We start from the raw sequence: 7,459 nt of genomic DNA, 5'->3' as shown, positions 1-7,459 counted from the left end.
CGATATTTATTGGTTATGAAAAGATTTGAACGTGATAATCCAAAATATACATTTCTGTGAAAGATATCTTATTAATTGTAAAAAATAAAATTAATGATTTATTTGTTGGGAATAAAATTTCATTTCGTTATATTTAAATAAAAATTCATTTTAATAAAATAAACATTATGTCACAGATAATTTTTTGTATATTTTTTTCTCAATCAATAATATATAGCTTATTTGATGATTATTTTTTCTCAATGGTTGCTTGAAATTTTTCCAAAACTGAACGTATACACCGCACATCCATAACTTCAAGATTATTTTTCATTTTAGCATGAGACATCATAGCTGATAATATCTTTTCTAAACCCAGCAAACGAGAATGGATTGAAATAGATTAAAATGGATTCAGATTTTCAGGAATACGGATTTATGAATGTTAAAATAAATCTTTTTCAATCCTGAATGCATTTTTATTCATTTATAACCGCTATAAATGAATAAAAATGCATTCAAGATTGAAAAGGAATAGATATTTGTTTTCTATAAATTATAGAAATGACAAAGAGTATATTTCTATGCTTTTCAATCTAAAAATAATATTATAATATTTTGTGTGCATCGTGAATACTGCGTAATTCAAAATTCTGAATAGAAAATGCAGTTTTTTAATCCAGTTGAATCTAAAAATAATATCGGCCATTTCTATGCATCGTGAATACGCGTAATTCAAAATTCTGAATAGGAAATGCAGTTTTTTAATCCAATTGAATAAAAAAAAAGTTTTTCTTTTAAAATGGGCCATGAATGCTATTCAATTCAAAACTGTGAGTAGAAAATCCATTTAATTTTTTATTAAAAAATTCATCATGAACGCTACTTTATTCAGAATTATAAATAAGAAATTTTTCGTTTTAATTCAACTGAGTTAAAAAAAAGTTGTACCATAAAAATATATCATGAATTCTACTTCATTTAATTGTTAAAAGAACATAAAAAGAACTACGTAAATATGTACAATAAATGTTACATATATAAATTCCTTATTTTTTATTAATAAATTAATCGCTTTTATGTATATTTTATATATATTTTAATACGTTTCCTTTATTATACAGCTGGCGTATATTTTTCGTAGAAAAGTTTTAAAATAATAACTATAGAATTTCATGTAATTACTACTTTAATTTATTTAAATTTTTACATGTATAAAAATTTTTTATATGGAATCCAATCCATTTTTATGAATGTAAAATACGGATTCGGATGGATTGAAAATTTTCAATACATTTCAATCCATTTTCGTTTGCTGGGAAGAAACTTCTTCTAAAAAAAGACTGCTTCAAACATAGAAGTGGGACAAAGTTTAACAAAGTATAATAAATCATTTATAAATATTATAAAAGATTAAAGCATCGATGTGAACTTGAAAGTTAAGGCTCGATTTTCATTCCTACGTCATCGTAACGCGATTTCGGTTTTATGTGTTAAGTACGTACGTAAGTTTCGCTACATTGACCTATTAACATATTTATCTATGGACCCAGCCATCGATTCTTCCTCTCCCTCATCTCTCCTTCCAATCAAAGCGACCCTAAAAATCGCCCTGACGCACGCAGTCCACCTTCGCCCTGTTAAATAATCATCGTTCGCGTCTCGCAGGTCGCCAACAGACGTCGCATCTAAAGAGCGTTAATCGTCTCGTAAATTATTTATTGCGACACCATGTCAACGGAAACGCGCGTGACTGCACGGGATCTCAATGAAACGCGCGGGATTTTTTCAGCACTGAAAATTGAATTCCCGTCCGTCGTTGATAATCGCAACAAAAATAGGAAAAAAATAGAAACCGTACACTGAGAAAAAAGTTTTGTTGATATGTGACCAACAAAAAGTTTTTCGTTGTCCTAACCAAAATTTGGTTATGCTAATCAAATTTTTGTTGGGGGATAACATAAAGTTTTTGTTAGAATAATATGTGACTAACAAAAACTTTTATGTTATCCTAACAAAAATTTGATTAGCATAACCAAATTTTGGTTAGGAGAACGAAAAACTTTTTGTTGGTCACATATCAACAAAACTTTTTTCTGAGTGTAGGTATCTTGAACGCATCCAAAAATGTATGTGCGACAAAAATGTTGAGCAGTCCGAAACGCACGCAATGAGTACTCTCTAAATCTGGATCAGTGGATAATCACTGATATCAGTGTCACTGGTAATCAGTGAATTAAATGTTAGATTCCTAACTTAGCTAATCTTTATTATGTGATCTAACTAACCTTGTTTGCTTAAATTCGATGAATATGATATTGGAAGATTGAAATTAACATGCAAATATCAGTATTTTAGTTACGTAATGTTTAAATATTCTTCCTTTTTTAGTTGAACTTCACTGATTATCAGTGCCAAGTATGCCACTGAGTAATTAGTGACTATTCACTGATTCAGATTTAGAGAATATAATCATCGATAATCTGCAAAAAATTGAAAAAAGAGCATTCATTTTTCGCGCGCCATTTTATTTCGCTCGCATTTCGAATCTCGATATCATACTCGCGTAACAAAACTGTTTATCTATTTATCAATTATCTCTTTATTTATACGATTTTTCGTAAACTGGATTGATTAAGAATTGAATTGACTGAGAATTGAATCCAAGTGTCAGTATCTTATGGGGTGTGTTTAATTTACTCCATTATTATACTTAACTTTTATGAAATGAAGCCTCAGAATTTTTTTTGCAATTTTAAATTTAGGCGTGATAAATTTATATGCAAAAAGGATATATCCATTGGAATAGGATATACACGACTCATAAAAAATTTACCAAAAATTCTTATAAAGACGTAAAATAACACAGTAATTTATAAAATGTGTTTGTAAAATTTTATTAGGGAATAAGAATGAAACATATATACGAATAATAGATAATAATTCTAATCTTTTGCATATATTATAATTAAGTGTTACGATATAAAGCAGACACGTTCATATAACGTATTGTATTCATATAATCTATTGCAGTTAATGCACTGAATCCAATCTGCGCACTTTGGGCATAAATCCTGTATGCTAAAAATGCTGCAATCTTTTTCTTTTATTGTTTGTATACATTCTTTTATATTTTTATTGATATAAATGTTTTTAGCTTGAGAAAATTTTATCCTAGATCGCGTAATAAATAAAGCTATCTATCTATTTGTTTAATCCACTTTCTTTATCTACTTGCGTTACAATAAACTGTATTATTGTAACAAATAATACGATATTGACATAGAATTCTTTCGTATATCAACTTTACCGAGGCTCGATCTTCGTGCCCTGTGAAAATCCCAATAATAATAATCGTCTATTATAGGACTTTGCAGAAGTTTCGACAATCATGAGGATCGATCGCGTTCTCGCGCTGCTCGATACCCTTATTATTCGCCTTCACAACAAGATCAACGACACTTTTGCGCGCCAGCGAGTTGTTTAACTCGCAGATAGCCGTCGAGGCCTCCGCCACGATCGGCGATCACGAGCACGACGGCTGATTCGTGGTCGTCGCGCAGAAACGTAATAATGATAAATAGTAACGAGATATATGGGTTTTTGAAATAGAAATAAACGAACGGTTTAATTTCAGATGATGTGCGTGAGTCTGTATCGGTTTTCCTGTCGGATACCATCGCCTTAAAGCCGGAATCAGAATACGCATTGAAGATTGAAAGATAGTTTGACCAGAACAAAAGGGAGCCAAAATTTCTTTGTCCTCATTGGTGAAATTTCGATCTTTAATCTTTAATCTCAAGCTTCAATGCATAGTCTGATTCCGGCTTAAGGGCGATTAACTTTAATAAAAATACCAGTCGAAGCGTACTCGATATTATTTGTATGACGATCGTCTGCACACTCTAAAAAATATGATATAGATTTGACGCCATGAGGTGTCAATATAATTCTCAACGTGTTGAGATTTTAAATCCACACCATGTTGGTGTTAATATTGACACCAACATGGTGAGAATTATATGGACATTGCATGACGTTAAATCTACACTCGTATTTTTTGGAGCGCATAGCAGTTGGCTAAGCTTATTCGGAACAACAGACGATTGTGATTTTTGCTGAGACATGTATGTGACAAGTTTCTGTAAAATTTTAGAAATAATGAAAAGTCATTACATTAAGTAACTGTACTGATGTCATGTAACTAACATAGACATGCAAAGTATTGCTTCATTTATTGGAATATAATCTGTCTGATCTAGTCTAAATTAAGCAACCCAGATGGCACGTTATATTCTGAGAATATTCTGAGAATATACTAAAAAGGTCACGTCTGATATTCCTGTGATATTCCTATGTCCGCAGGAACATTGTTCGCAGTATATCCTCAGAATATCGAGATGAATTTCGAAAATTTTTCTTAAGAGTGTGTAAGAAATATCTATTTAAAAATAATATTCTGTTAACGAAGAACATTACTTTTAATAGATATTTCTTGCACACTCTTAAGGGAAATTTTCGAAATTCATCTCGATATTCTGAGGATATACTGCGAACAATGTTGCTGCGGACATAGGAATATCATACGAATATCAGACGTGACCTTTTTAGTATATTCTCAGAATGTAATGTGCTATCTGGGAAATTACATTCGCGAATCCGAATCCATTGCGTTCGGCATACGAATTGAAAACAAGCCCGACCGGACGAGAGAATGGAATTAACTATTCTGCGAAGTGGGCGGCCGATATATTTAACACAATCGTCGCCAAGAAGCATTCCTCGTTTATAGTTCCTCATAACCAGGAATCTCGAATTTTTTCGAATTTTTCGAGTATTTTTTTAATTGTGTTTTTCGCACTTTCCACTCAAACAAAAAATAAGAAAAATTGTAGAGGAAAGATTTTTACAAATTTTGTTACAATGCACTCTAAATTTTTTAGAGTGAAATCTCACTCCAAGAAAGTGAAAATACAACCAAAATATTTCACTTTTTGGAAGATAGTGATTATTTTCACCTTTTTAGAGTGAATTCTCACTTCAAAGGAGTGAAATTTCACTTCAAAAAAAAGTGAGATTTCACTCTAAAAAGAGTGAAAGTGTCACTTTTTTTCAATAAGTGAAATATTTTTACTTTTTTCAAGAGCGATTGCATTTTCACTCTCTTGGAGTGAGATTTAATTGCAAAATATTTAGAGTGTGTGTATACAATTATGAAATTTTAACTCAAAATGATATTGAAATGAATCGTGTTTGATCAAAACATACCTTTTGATTGATTAAAATATGCGTTTTGAAGCTACACTGAAAAAAATGCATGTAATTTTACATGGAAATTACATGTTTATGACTGGAAAATTACTTAAATCACATAAATATGATTGGAAATTTACTGGAAATTATAATATTCCAATTATTTGGGTAATTTTCCGGTCATAGACATGTAATTTCTATGTAAAGTTACATGCATTTTTTTCAGTGTATTTTGATGTCATCGTGATTTTTTTATTCTGCTCGAATAATTTTCGGAAAAGTATACGTATTTTGCATATCGACTCATTGCAACGAAAAATCACGCCACCAATTGTCGAACGCAACCGATGTAATCAACAACATGCGTTCATTGAATCTGTTATCGTCGAAGGAAGGACGAAGACAACATCAACTGACGAAGCGATTTATCTCGCGGTTGTTACATTATACATTCTTCATCATCATTCGATTACTAATTTCGCTATCTCACACAAATTTCCATTTTTATCCTGCCAATAGTAAATTGATAAATAACGTCGACGTCGAAACTTTCGCAATACGGCTTTCGGCTCGAAAGATATATTGAAGTAAGAGAGAATATCGAAAATTTTTTCTAATACATTTATTATCTACTCGGTTAACGTTTAAAAGGTCACGTGTAAAGTTTCCGTTGCAATGGCATTCAAGAGATGCGAAGTATAATACGTAGTATACTTCTACATTTGACTTTCCGATGCGTCATTGTTTTGACGCTGTACGGCGTATGCAAGTAGCATAGAACAAAGTGTTCGTTTCAAGGTATCGGCTGCTTCCATGAATCGTCGATCCGAAAAGGCTCGTGCGAGCTTCCGGCGCTCGTTGCCGATTACTCCGGATGCGGGTTTGTCGCTACCAGAGTGGGACATGTATTTGAAATACTTTTATTTAAAACACACTATTTGCGATACAAGCACATTTTGTATTTTTTATTTTAGCGCAGCACATAAAAGTATTACGTATTTTGTATTTGAAATCGAAAGATTGAAAGCTTTTTGTATCTTGTAATTTAAAGAATAAGGTTGATTATCAAATGTTAGTATTTGAAGTACAAAATACAAAATACTTTCATAATCTTTGGTCATTAATACTAAGATATAAAATACAAAATACTTTTATATGCTCCCATGAAATACAAAATACAAAATATTTTCATGTACTCTGAACAAACGCAAAATACAAAATATGATTGTCTTACCAATATTAATGTTTTTCAAATAAAAGTATTTCAAATTATATATATATATATATATACATGCCCATCTCTGGTCGCTACATATTAGGTCAGGTTATAAACAACGCGGTAATGTAAAAGGCTCTGCACAATAAAAGGAACAGGGAACAGAGAACAGAGAATAAGAATTTCAAACCTATCAGAAATCATGTATTGTGAAATTTTTATTCTCTGTTCTCTGTTCCTTTTATTGTGCGGAGCCCCTAAGAGTACAAAAAAATTTTTTTGTTAAATAATTTGCCCACGTAAGCGAGGAAGAGAAATTTTAGTTAAAAGGCGACTAAAGATTATATACAAAATAAATATATGTATAATCGATAGTTTTTTTATTCTTATACATTGAACAAATAACTTTTATTGAATTATTTAGACTTTTAGATTATCAGATCCAATGTTTTCTAAAAAAGGATTAAGAGCACACGAAAGAAATTCCAACGATAACCGTATAATTATTAGACAAGTATAATATGTGTAACTTAGAACATAATCTATGGAATCTGCTTTCTTTCGCTTTCTCTCGAAAATTAAATGTGATTGATTTTAATTCGGTTAGTTTTCTCATGTATCTTCTAGTAGAATAAGATTGAAACGAAAAAGAAGATAAACAAAAAAGAAAGAAAAAGAAAATAAGAGAACTAATTATATCGATGCGTCGAAATTGCATCTCTTCAACTGAGAGACAAAATATAAGTCGAATAAAATTACGTAATTTTGCAAAAAAATATCAGCTATAATGGTACGAGGAAAAATGTGCGGATCTTTATTGCTTAGGACGCAGGTCATTGCGTTCGCATAAAATAAGAAACAACGAGAAAGTTAGAGGAAGGGATAAAGCAAAACAGAGAGAGAGAGAGAAAGAAAGAGAAGTGAGTTTGTAGTGAAGGACGAAGAGATTCGCAGAAGCGAAGAGACGAGGCCGTTCACGGTATGCAAATGAAGAGATGGAGAAAGAGAGAG

The sequence above is a fragment of the Trachymyrmex cornetzi genome, unplaced genomic scaffold (assembly GCF_001594075.2).
Source record: "Trachymyrmex cornetzi isolate Tcor2-1 unplaced genomic scaffold, Tcor1.1 scaffold441, whole genome shotgun sequence".
NCBI lineage: Eukaryota > Metazoa > Arthropoda > Insecta > Hymenoptera > Formicidae > Trachymyrmex > Trachymyrmex cornetzi.
Note: the sequence above shows the minus strand (reverse complement) of the source record.